Raw genomic sequence first — 9,459 nt, 5'->3', positions numbered from 1 at the left:
TCTTCTTCTACTTTTATATGGGACGCCTGCCACAGCATGGCTTGACAAGCATTGCATAGGTGCGTGCCTGGGATCCGAACTCCAGGCCGCTGCAGTGGAGCACGCGCACTTAACTGCTACACCACCGGCCGGCCCCCTCTTGAGCATTTTAGAAATTTCCTTTATACTCTGGAGAAAATTACTCTCCCAGTAGTGGAAAGTGCTTTCTAATGTAATGAATAATATCTTGATAAGATGTACTTGTAGTGGTCAGGATAGGCTAGGATAAGTGTGGTAACAAACTAACCCATGAAATCTCACTGGCATTAACACACAAAGGTTATTTCCCGCCCAACGCCTCTTGGTGCTCTGCAGGTCTGGTGGATCTCTAGGGTAGCTTTTCTGCAAGTGGAAGCTCGGGGACCGAATCTGCTTGCATCTGGTGACTCCACCAGGGAGCTCCCAGGCCAGTGCAGCAGAGGAAGAGAGCATGGAGAATGCATACTCCCTCTTAAATGCTACACATCACTTGCATTCACGAGTCATTGGCCAGAACCAGGTCTCACAGACCACCTAATTATAAGGAGGCTGGGGAGCATAGTCCTCCCCTGTACCCAGAAAAGAGAGAGAATGGAATATGAGTGAACAGGGGAAGTCTCGGCTGCAGTATTTTCCTTTTCAAATGCAGAGATCCTGGTTGTTGGGTCAGGGCTCCTTGTGAGAAAAATTTGAAGGAAGTTTAAAAGTCTGAGCAGACGGAAATAAGGAGAGCCAGTAGTGAAAAGGGAAAATATTTTCTTAAGAATTCCGAGTACTTTTCTGTCAGTGGTTCAGGGTTCCTCAATTTAACAAGGGAATCTAGGGAATCAAAACAGCTTGAGAATTGAGACCAGTGGAAGCATCATGCCGAAATGCATTACCTCCCCAAGTTCAGTCACCCGCTCACCTCCTTCTCATCTGCTTCCCCCTTCCTAGTACCACACCACCTACCATCTTCACGATTCTCTCTATATTACTATTAAGTTTTTCCTTTCAATAACTCCCTTTTCCCTTAAATAAAAGGAACTTGATGTCTCTGCCTTAGTGGAAATCCAGTATCATTTGCCATAGATAGAAGGTATCAGTGAGAACAATTACAATGTCAGCAAAATGGAGAGTTCTGAACTTGATGTTTGCTCTCTCAGTTACAAAGAGAGACTAGCAAATATTGGAAAGGTGAAAAAGACAAGCCAGCTCTAAACTTGAACTTCCTTCATAGAATCAGACAGATTGAAAGAGAACTATAAAGGAAGAGGCCAATAGCTCAGATGCCTGGGTTCTAATTCCAGGGCCACATCACTTACTTGCTGTGTGACCTTGGTGCCTCAGTTTCCTCATCTGTAGAGCTGAGGATAATAATGTTACCTACTTTATATACATGAAACTCTTAGAATAGTTCCTGGCACATAGTAAGGGCTATATAAGCATTAGCAATTTTTAGTACTATTTCTCACAATGTGATGTCTTGTTTAACGCTGTTCCCTCTGCCTCCTAAAATCATCTTCTATACTACGTTAAATCATCTCTCATTCCCCAGTGAGATGCATCCCACTCTTGGGGAAACGTGGGTTTAGTGGAACCAGCACAGCCTCTGGAAAGTGCCATCCCTGAATCCCAGGGCCTTTGGCTTAATTGGTGATCCTACAGGCAGGTCACTAACTTTTTTAAATCTCAAATTTCTAGAGAAGGATACAAATACCTCCCAGAAGATGCAGTAAGATCAAAGAGGTAAAATAGAGAGCATCTATCCAAACTTTTGGCCTGTAAAGGATGCTCAATAAATATTGGTTTATCTTAAAGCAGTAATTCATAACTGTCCCCAAGGGATTTGTGGAAAGTGCCAGTGGAATCTTCAAATATGTTGCCCACTATATTATATTAATTTAAAAATACATACGTTTTTTAAAAATACATACCCATACATATGTTAGAGCAGTGGTTCTCAAAGTTTAGCACACATAAGAATCACGCGGAGTTAGAGTAACCAGCTCATCTCAGATTGCCCTGGACTTTCCAGATTTAGCCCTGAGAGTGTCTCATCCTAGGATGCTCCTTAGTCCCAGGCAAACCTGGACGGTTAGTCGCTCTGCCTGGAGAACTGTTCAAACAGATTCCTGGGCTCCCACCGCCAGAGATTCTGATTCAGCAGGTCTGGTGTTGGATGGAGCCTGAGAATCTGCATTTCTAACAAAGCTCCCAGGTGCTGCTGCCAATCTGAGGACCACACTTAGAGGAGCACAGTCTTAGAGGACTCTATCATACTGACGCCCGTACTCGGTATTCCATTTCTAAAACTTGAGGACTTCACAGGGGTTCTCACAGCCCTATGAGGTTGGTGTTAATATCCCCATTTAATAGACAAGAAAACTGAGGCCTAGGAGGGGTCAGTAATTTGCTTGAAGTCACTTAGCTAAGAAGTGACTCAAACCCAGGTCTGACACCAAAACAGTTTTCTCAATCCTTCCTCCTTAAACCGCAGACTTCTGGGCTCAGCTCCCTCACTTTGGGATGAATTCTCCCCAGGGGGGTGCCCTAATGCCCCAGAGAAGTGGGCTTCTGGCCAGTCATTACCATAGGTCCGCAGCGGACACAGCAGAGACTCAAGTGGGGCCCCCTGCTATGCAAATTTTGCTTACTTATATATACTTTTTCTAATTAAGAACTAAAGAAATTGTCAAGATGTGATTTTGTTTTGCAGATTGCATTATTTCAACAAATTTTGCACCATCAGATATAGAAACCAGAGCCACATAATTGCTTACCAAAAAATATTTTTAAAAATCCTCTTTCATTACAATGTATTATGGCTGCCTTGAGAGTCATATTTTATTCTGATTTTATGTTTCAGTACAGTTTACTTGATTTCTGCAGTCCCCAAAATACAGCATTGCTAAATGAATGCAGGAATAAACCAAATCTAATCTTTTATTGAGCTTTGTTATAACGATCAACGCTATTATGTGTAAATTTGGTAAAACTTACTTTGGTATTCAGTTTACATTGATTGCTTTCTTTTTTCGTTTTCCACAAAGGAGTCCTAGTTCAGCTTCTCTGTTTTTCTTCCAACTCCTCTCTCTGCTCAGTTAGTTTGAGCTCGGCCCCAACCACTGGTTATTTTGACTCAGTGCTCAGTCAGGCCTGTCGTTTCTGGCACCCCATGGCTCCAGGGAATGTTGTTCTTTGATCTCAGGAGATGGTAGAAGGACCGTGGGAGCAATCCCTCCTCCTGGGGTTGTGCAGTCAAACTAGAGGATGTACCTAAAATGCCGAACACGGTACCTAGCATGCGGTGAGCATTCGACCGTGATCTGTCCATGCTATGTTCAGAGAAGCTCTCCAATCTGTCTATTTCCTTCTCACTCCCTCCCAGTCCAGGGCTTTGCAGGCGTGCTTCCCTTGCCTGAAATCCTCCCCCCAATCTAGGTTGCACTTTTTCAGGGTACCATATACCTCTCCTTTGTAGCACAGTGCCATTATATATTTTTTCTGTGATTATGTTAGGGCTGGCTGCCCTCTCTACCAGACTACATGTGCTGTAGGCTCTGATGAGCTGCTCAGATCCACCTTCAGTATTGAAGGCTGTTATAGCCCCAGCTGCTGGAAGTGTGGCCCTTAGCTGCCAGCCCACTTGGCCTTGCCTCAGCTGAAGAAAGCTGCCCTGCCCAAGGCCATGTCCCTTCCAATGATGGATCTACATGGGGGTATGAAGGCTGGCCCTCTCACCTACCTAGGGACAGCTGTGAAAACTCATCCCATCTTTAGAACCCCTTGTAGGGCTGGCCCATGCTTCCCTTGAGACTGTTTCCTATTTTGACTGCATCCTCTGCTTGATCCTGCTTACTTCCCTTCCTTCCATGATGTTAATCCTAAGAGCACCCCCTAGTACAGTTTATGCATTCTACTCTCTGTCTCAGAGCCAGCTTCCTGGGGAACCCAACCTGCACCACTGTACCCTCAATAAAGGTAGGGATGATATTGATTTTGCCAATTGTGTGTGTTCTCAGAGCCTAGTATAGTCCTTGGTACCAGTAGGATCTCAGCAAATGTTTGTGGAATGAGCAAATGAGTCAATGAATCAATGGTGGTAGTATCATGGTTCTTCCTGTTTTATGCTCCACCCCCTCTCCTTTCTTCAAAGGGAATGTACCTTTGGCACAGGAATTCCTTGGGTTTCCATTCAGAGATAATTTTCTTCCTTCTAATCGCCCTTTCCTTTCACTTTCCCAGTCTCTTTTTCTCCAACCTTCCCCCTTTCTCAAATCCCTCCCTCTTAGATGTAACTGAGGAGGGAGGAGAAAGCCTTGGGAAAGCAGCTGAGAGATGGCGATGGGAAATAGCTAAATTAGTTGAGAGGCCAATTCAGCCTCTCCAGCTTCCCTTTCTATCAGGAGCCTGAGCGGAGCCCTGTGAGAAAGGGCCATGCCAAGAAACAGAGGAAATCAGTATCTGGAGGCTCTGCTAATTGCATGGCTGTCAGAAGGTATTTTCTCATTTTGAATGAGAAGAAAGGGCCTTCTAAAACAACAAAGCTCTTGTATAAATAGAAAAATAATGAGAACTCACATTTTGAGTCCACATGAAAAATGGCCTCTTTGTTATTAATTTCTCATTCTCATGTAAAGCCTAGGCAGTCAATGCTTTATTTTCTGCAACCCAGTTTTTTGTTTTGTTTTGGTTTGGTTTTGGCTCCTTTCACCCCTCCTAGAAAAAATACCAGATTCGAGTTAGAAGACGGGGTTTGAGACCTAGCTCTGCTGCTTTAGTAGCTGGGGAGTCTCTGAGCCTCAGTTGGTCTGTAAGGTGAACACCTCAGAGCTGGGTCACTGAGAAGCTCAAATGAGACAATGGATATCAACAAGTTTTGAAAATTGTGACAGACTCTAAGGAGAAATTGTCACTGTCATTGTCACTTAATCTTTAGTGAAACAGTTTAAAAGTTGAAGCTAGTGCAAAAGAAAAAACAAGAGTGCACTTCAAAGCCAAATATAAAAGTTAAAAAAAAAAGTATTCTTCATTTAGCATGATGTTTGGCAAAGATACCTGTGAGCCCACATGACTAAGAATCGACTGTCCTTGCAGTGGACAGAGCATGCGCCACTTCCCTGTAAACCAGCCATTTTTTCCTTTATTCGTTAATTCGTGACAGAGTTGGGAAGCCACCTGTTCTCCTGACCAGGTTTTTAGGTCGATTGGGTTGGTGTTGTTTTCACAGCTCAATTCGTACTTTTCTTTGTTTCTCTTCTGTCTAAGGCAGCCCTGGTGTTCTGATGCATCTCTGCTTTTCCTCTAGACACGTGGTGCTCTGAGGATTTCTGTCCTTAGGAATGATCTCCCACTCTCAAGCTTGGGTGTGTAGGGATCCATGATTTCCTTTGTGTAGAGCAATTTTCTGCAGAATATAGGACTTTCTCCCTTCTACAGAAGACACCAATGAGGCTCCTCGAGCAGCCAGCAGAGGGTCCCAGCTCTGCCCCCTTAATGCCTAGGGATTGTTAAATCAGTGTAATAATAGTCGGGGGCTGCAGAGGTCTCGAGTTGTTTTGTAATCAGGCGTGAGGTGTGGTCAAATGTTCAGCAGAGACTTACAGACCACCTGTAAGCATTTTTGGAAGAGGGATGGGATTTTAAAAACTCTTTGTTCCAGCTGCAGGCATTTTTCTGAAGAGTGAACTTTAGATTCTGCGTGGAACAAGGTGAAGTGTGACTAAAGAGACATAGGCAACACAAAAATTACAGAAGCAAGCAGACAGATTCTGCTTGAAGTCCTTCTACCATTGAGAGGGTAGGACTATAGACTACCTGAAGACAGCAATCTGGTCTTCTTATATCTCACATAATACTGGCAGATCCTTTGTAATTACAATATTGTGTTACTTTCCTGCTTAAAATCCTTCAATGGCTCCCCAGTGCCTCCATGATAAAATCCAGTATTCTGGGCTTGGCCCAGGTCCCTCACAGTCCGGCCTGGCCTCCCCTCTTGCCATTGTCCCATTTAAACTCCACAAGGCAGCCACTCAGAACAAATTGCAATGCCCTGAGCATGCCCCGACTAAATGTACTGTGAATGCTCTTTCTCTGCTTCTCTCGACAGGCTGGGTTCTTCTCTTTCTCTTTCCAGGCCCTGTTCGGGAACTCCTTAGGGACAACTTCCCTTACCATCCTGTCGTCTTCTTATGCCCTAAACCATATTTCCCACTGGGTTAGGTGCCCCTCATCTGAGCTGCCTTATCACCCTGCCACAGCCCTTGGCATTCTGAATTGTTCGTCAGCGGTTTACTTGTCTGCACCCACCTCAAGACTGTTGTCCTAGAGAATAGGGGCTGCGCCTACTACAGTGCTTGGGATACAGGATGTGCATATTGTTGGTCAAATTAATCAATGCTTGGCTGGTTCAGATTCCATCCCTCCTTCTCCAGTGGCACCAGCCTCTCTGGCTTGTTTCTCATGGGGTCACTGGGCACGGGTCCTGCAGAGGGGATGGAGAAGGCCTGCATCTATGGTGGGACTTGCCCCTTCTAAATGGCTTATCAGATAGGCAGTTATGGCTACTGTTCCCCATTGTAATTGGATTAAGGTATTATCCTCTGAGAAGTGAAAACACTGCATAGCATTCTCATGAGAAATTAGGTGGAATTGTAAGTGTTAAAGTAGAAGGGATCTTACAGGTTATAGGGTCCATCCCTCTTGTTTTGCAGATAGAAACCAGGCCTAGAGGTGGGAAGATCTGTCAAGCTCTCATGATTAATTAATGGATGCAGAGGACATCTGTTGCTTTTGCCTGCTTCAGTCCCTTGGGGAACCAGCCCTGCCTACTCTCAGTCCTAACATTTGGATGATGCTGACTTCACTCCCAAATCCAAGATAAGCATGTGAACTAGCCCTGGCCAATCAGAGCATCAGGATATGTGTTCCCAGGAGGCCAGTCAAAGCTAACAAGACTTGATTTTTAGGTTGTTGGAAGAGAGAAGTTCATATGCTCCATTGGGGTTGCCGAGAGGATAGGACTGTTGGCAGCCATCTTGTCACCATGGGCCGAGAGCCAAGGAAAGCAGTGCCAAGAGATGGAGAAAGTGCGTCTGTCCTAATGACATTGTTGCAGACCCTGACATAGCTGTGTCTGATCCCTGACCCCTGTAGGAACTCATTAATTACTGGATTTTTTTTTTTCCGTTTTTTTTTGCTTAAGTTGAATCATGTCACTTTCAACTAATTAACCTAACTGATATAATGTTAGAACTAGACCCAGGTCTCTTAACTCCCCAGTGCAGTGCTCTTTCCACTAACCCACACTGGGCATTCCTCTGATAAACCCCATGCCGCCCATCATCGCATAACACAAAGCAGAACTGGGAGAGAACGGGAGACAAGAAGGCTACTTTTTTTTTTTTTTAATTTTTTGTTTATTGCAGTAACATTGGTTTATAATATTGTATAAATTTCAGGTGTACATCATAAAAATATGGAACGCTTCACGAATTTGCGTGTCATCGTTGTGCAGGGGCCATGCTAATCTTCTCTGTATTGTTCCAACTTTAGTATATGTGCTGCCGAAGCGAGCACAAGAAGGCTACGTTTTGATGGGTAGGGAGGAGTGTGCTTTCAGCGAGGGACTCTAGGGACCAGTGGGAGGCACGAGGTCACTGGGGTAATGGGAGCGGTTAGAATTGGAGTGAACAAGAGAGTACATCAAAACCAAATTTTGCCTTCTTCCCTGTCTTGACCCTGGCAGTCCAATGAATAAGGACTGGTGGGGTCCTACATGTGACTAGAAGCAGATTCCGCTGGACTTTTCTTCTAAATTAATGAACACACTTTTTGGTCTGGACCCGAAAAAGCTGCTGGAGGGCAGACTGAAAAGCAAGGACAAAAGTCAAGATGTCACCATTTTACTCTTAACATCTCATGACTCACCTAAGGTGTGGGAAGATACGCTGCACAACAGCCGCAGCCGCAATAAATAAACATTCCACATACCCAGCACTACTGATGTAACTGTGCTGGGCCATGTCCACCGATGCGGATCCAGGCAAACAATGATATCATGGTGATATGCTAATGACCTTGCTTCATGCTTTGGGGAAAATTTGGTTTCTAGTCTCTGAGATCAGATCTTCCTCACAATACCAGGAAGCATGAACTGAAACTGAGGGACTGTTCCTGGTGGGAATCCCATACTGCCCACAGACCAGGATGGGATTTTTAGAGGTTGAATTCATCCCACTTACGTAACTTTCATCTCTGCATTCATATAAAGTTCAAATACAAGCAAAACTACATTATGGTGTTAGAAATCAGGATGATGGTTACATGTGGGGGTGGGTGGGGAGTGACTTGGAGAGGGCATGAAAGGCATACCTAGAGTGTTGGGTTCTGAAACTGTGTGCTGAAATGAAAATGTACTGAACTATGTACTTATGAGGGGTGTATATTTCTGTATGTGTGTTATATTTCAATAAAAACATCAATTATGTTAAATCCTGTCATTGTAGGCAATTATTTGGCACTGTGGAGGTCTTAGAAACAAAATGAAATGGGTGCCACTGAAATTATGTGATAAGACTATTCTGTTACAAGGTGGACATACAGATGATCCAGAATATGTTCATATTAATTTTGAGATATATAGTCATCAAAATGAAGATATACATTAAAAAATATATATAGTAGAGTGCTCACCAACCTCCAGAGGTCTAGGATACCGGTTGGGAAAAACTGAAGTATTATGATACCTCAGAATCTTAGCATAAATGGATCTGAAATCCATTCACGTCTCTCCACTTCCATTGCCAACACTCTACTTCAAGCCACCAGCAACTCCAGCCTGGGCCATGGCAATAACCTCCCACTCTTGCCTGATGTGTAATCCATTGCCCGCACAGTAGAAGACTATAGATTCAAAACACGGCTCCAATTACCCCCCACCCTGAACCCCTTCAAAGACTTCTTAATACTCTTAGTCTTCAAGTCCAGATCCCTTTTGACAGCCCACTACATTCAGCATTGACTGGTCCCTCCTGCCTCCCTGACCATCCTCCCACCACTCTCTCTCCAGCTCACCAATTTCCAGCCCTACTGGCCTCTCTACATTCTTCCAACACCGCAAGCTTGTCCTCATCTTAAGCGTTTACATATACACTTCTGCCCGAAACAGGGGTCTCCCAGGTCTTTGGATTGCTGGCTCCCCCTCAGGCTTTAGGTCTCAATTCAAATGTCATCCCCTCAAGTAGCCTCTCCCAGCCATTCTTTATCACATTATCTTACTTTATTTTCTTCATAGCACCCATGGGTGTTTTGTTAATGTAGTTGTTTATCAGAAGCCGTGAGGACAAGGACTTGTTTGCCTTCTTCATCCTTTGTATCAGTCAGTGTCCCAGCGAGCAGCAGGTAGCACACTTAAAAGGGTTTAACTGAAGGGAATTTGACAGACAGACCATGTACAGA

General features: G+C 44.3%; 1 non-coding gene across 1 annotated transcript; it reads right to left on the bottom strand.

Moving 5' to 3' along the window:
• Positions 1 to 7,471: 7,471 nt before the first annotated feature.
• LOC131421970 (U6 spliceosomal RNA) lies at positions 7,472 to 7,578 on the bottom strand. Its single transcript, XR_009224009.1, has one exon. It is a non-coding gene; the product is annotated as a U6 spliceosomal RNA (small nuclear RNA).
• Between the last annotated feature and the right edge of the window lie 1,881 nt (positions 7,579 to 9,459).

Source organism: Diceros bicornis, chromosome 25, assembly GCF_020826845.1.
Source record: "Diceros bicornis minor isolate mBicDic1 chromosome 25, mDicBic1.mat.cur, whole genome shotgun sequence".
Taxonomy (NCBI): Eukaryota; Metazoa; Chordata; class Mammalia; order Perissodactyla; family Rhinocerotidae; genus Diceros; species Diceros bicornis.
Note: the sequence above shows the minus strand (reverse complement) of the source record. Positions and strands in the feature narration are given on the sequence as shown.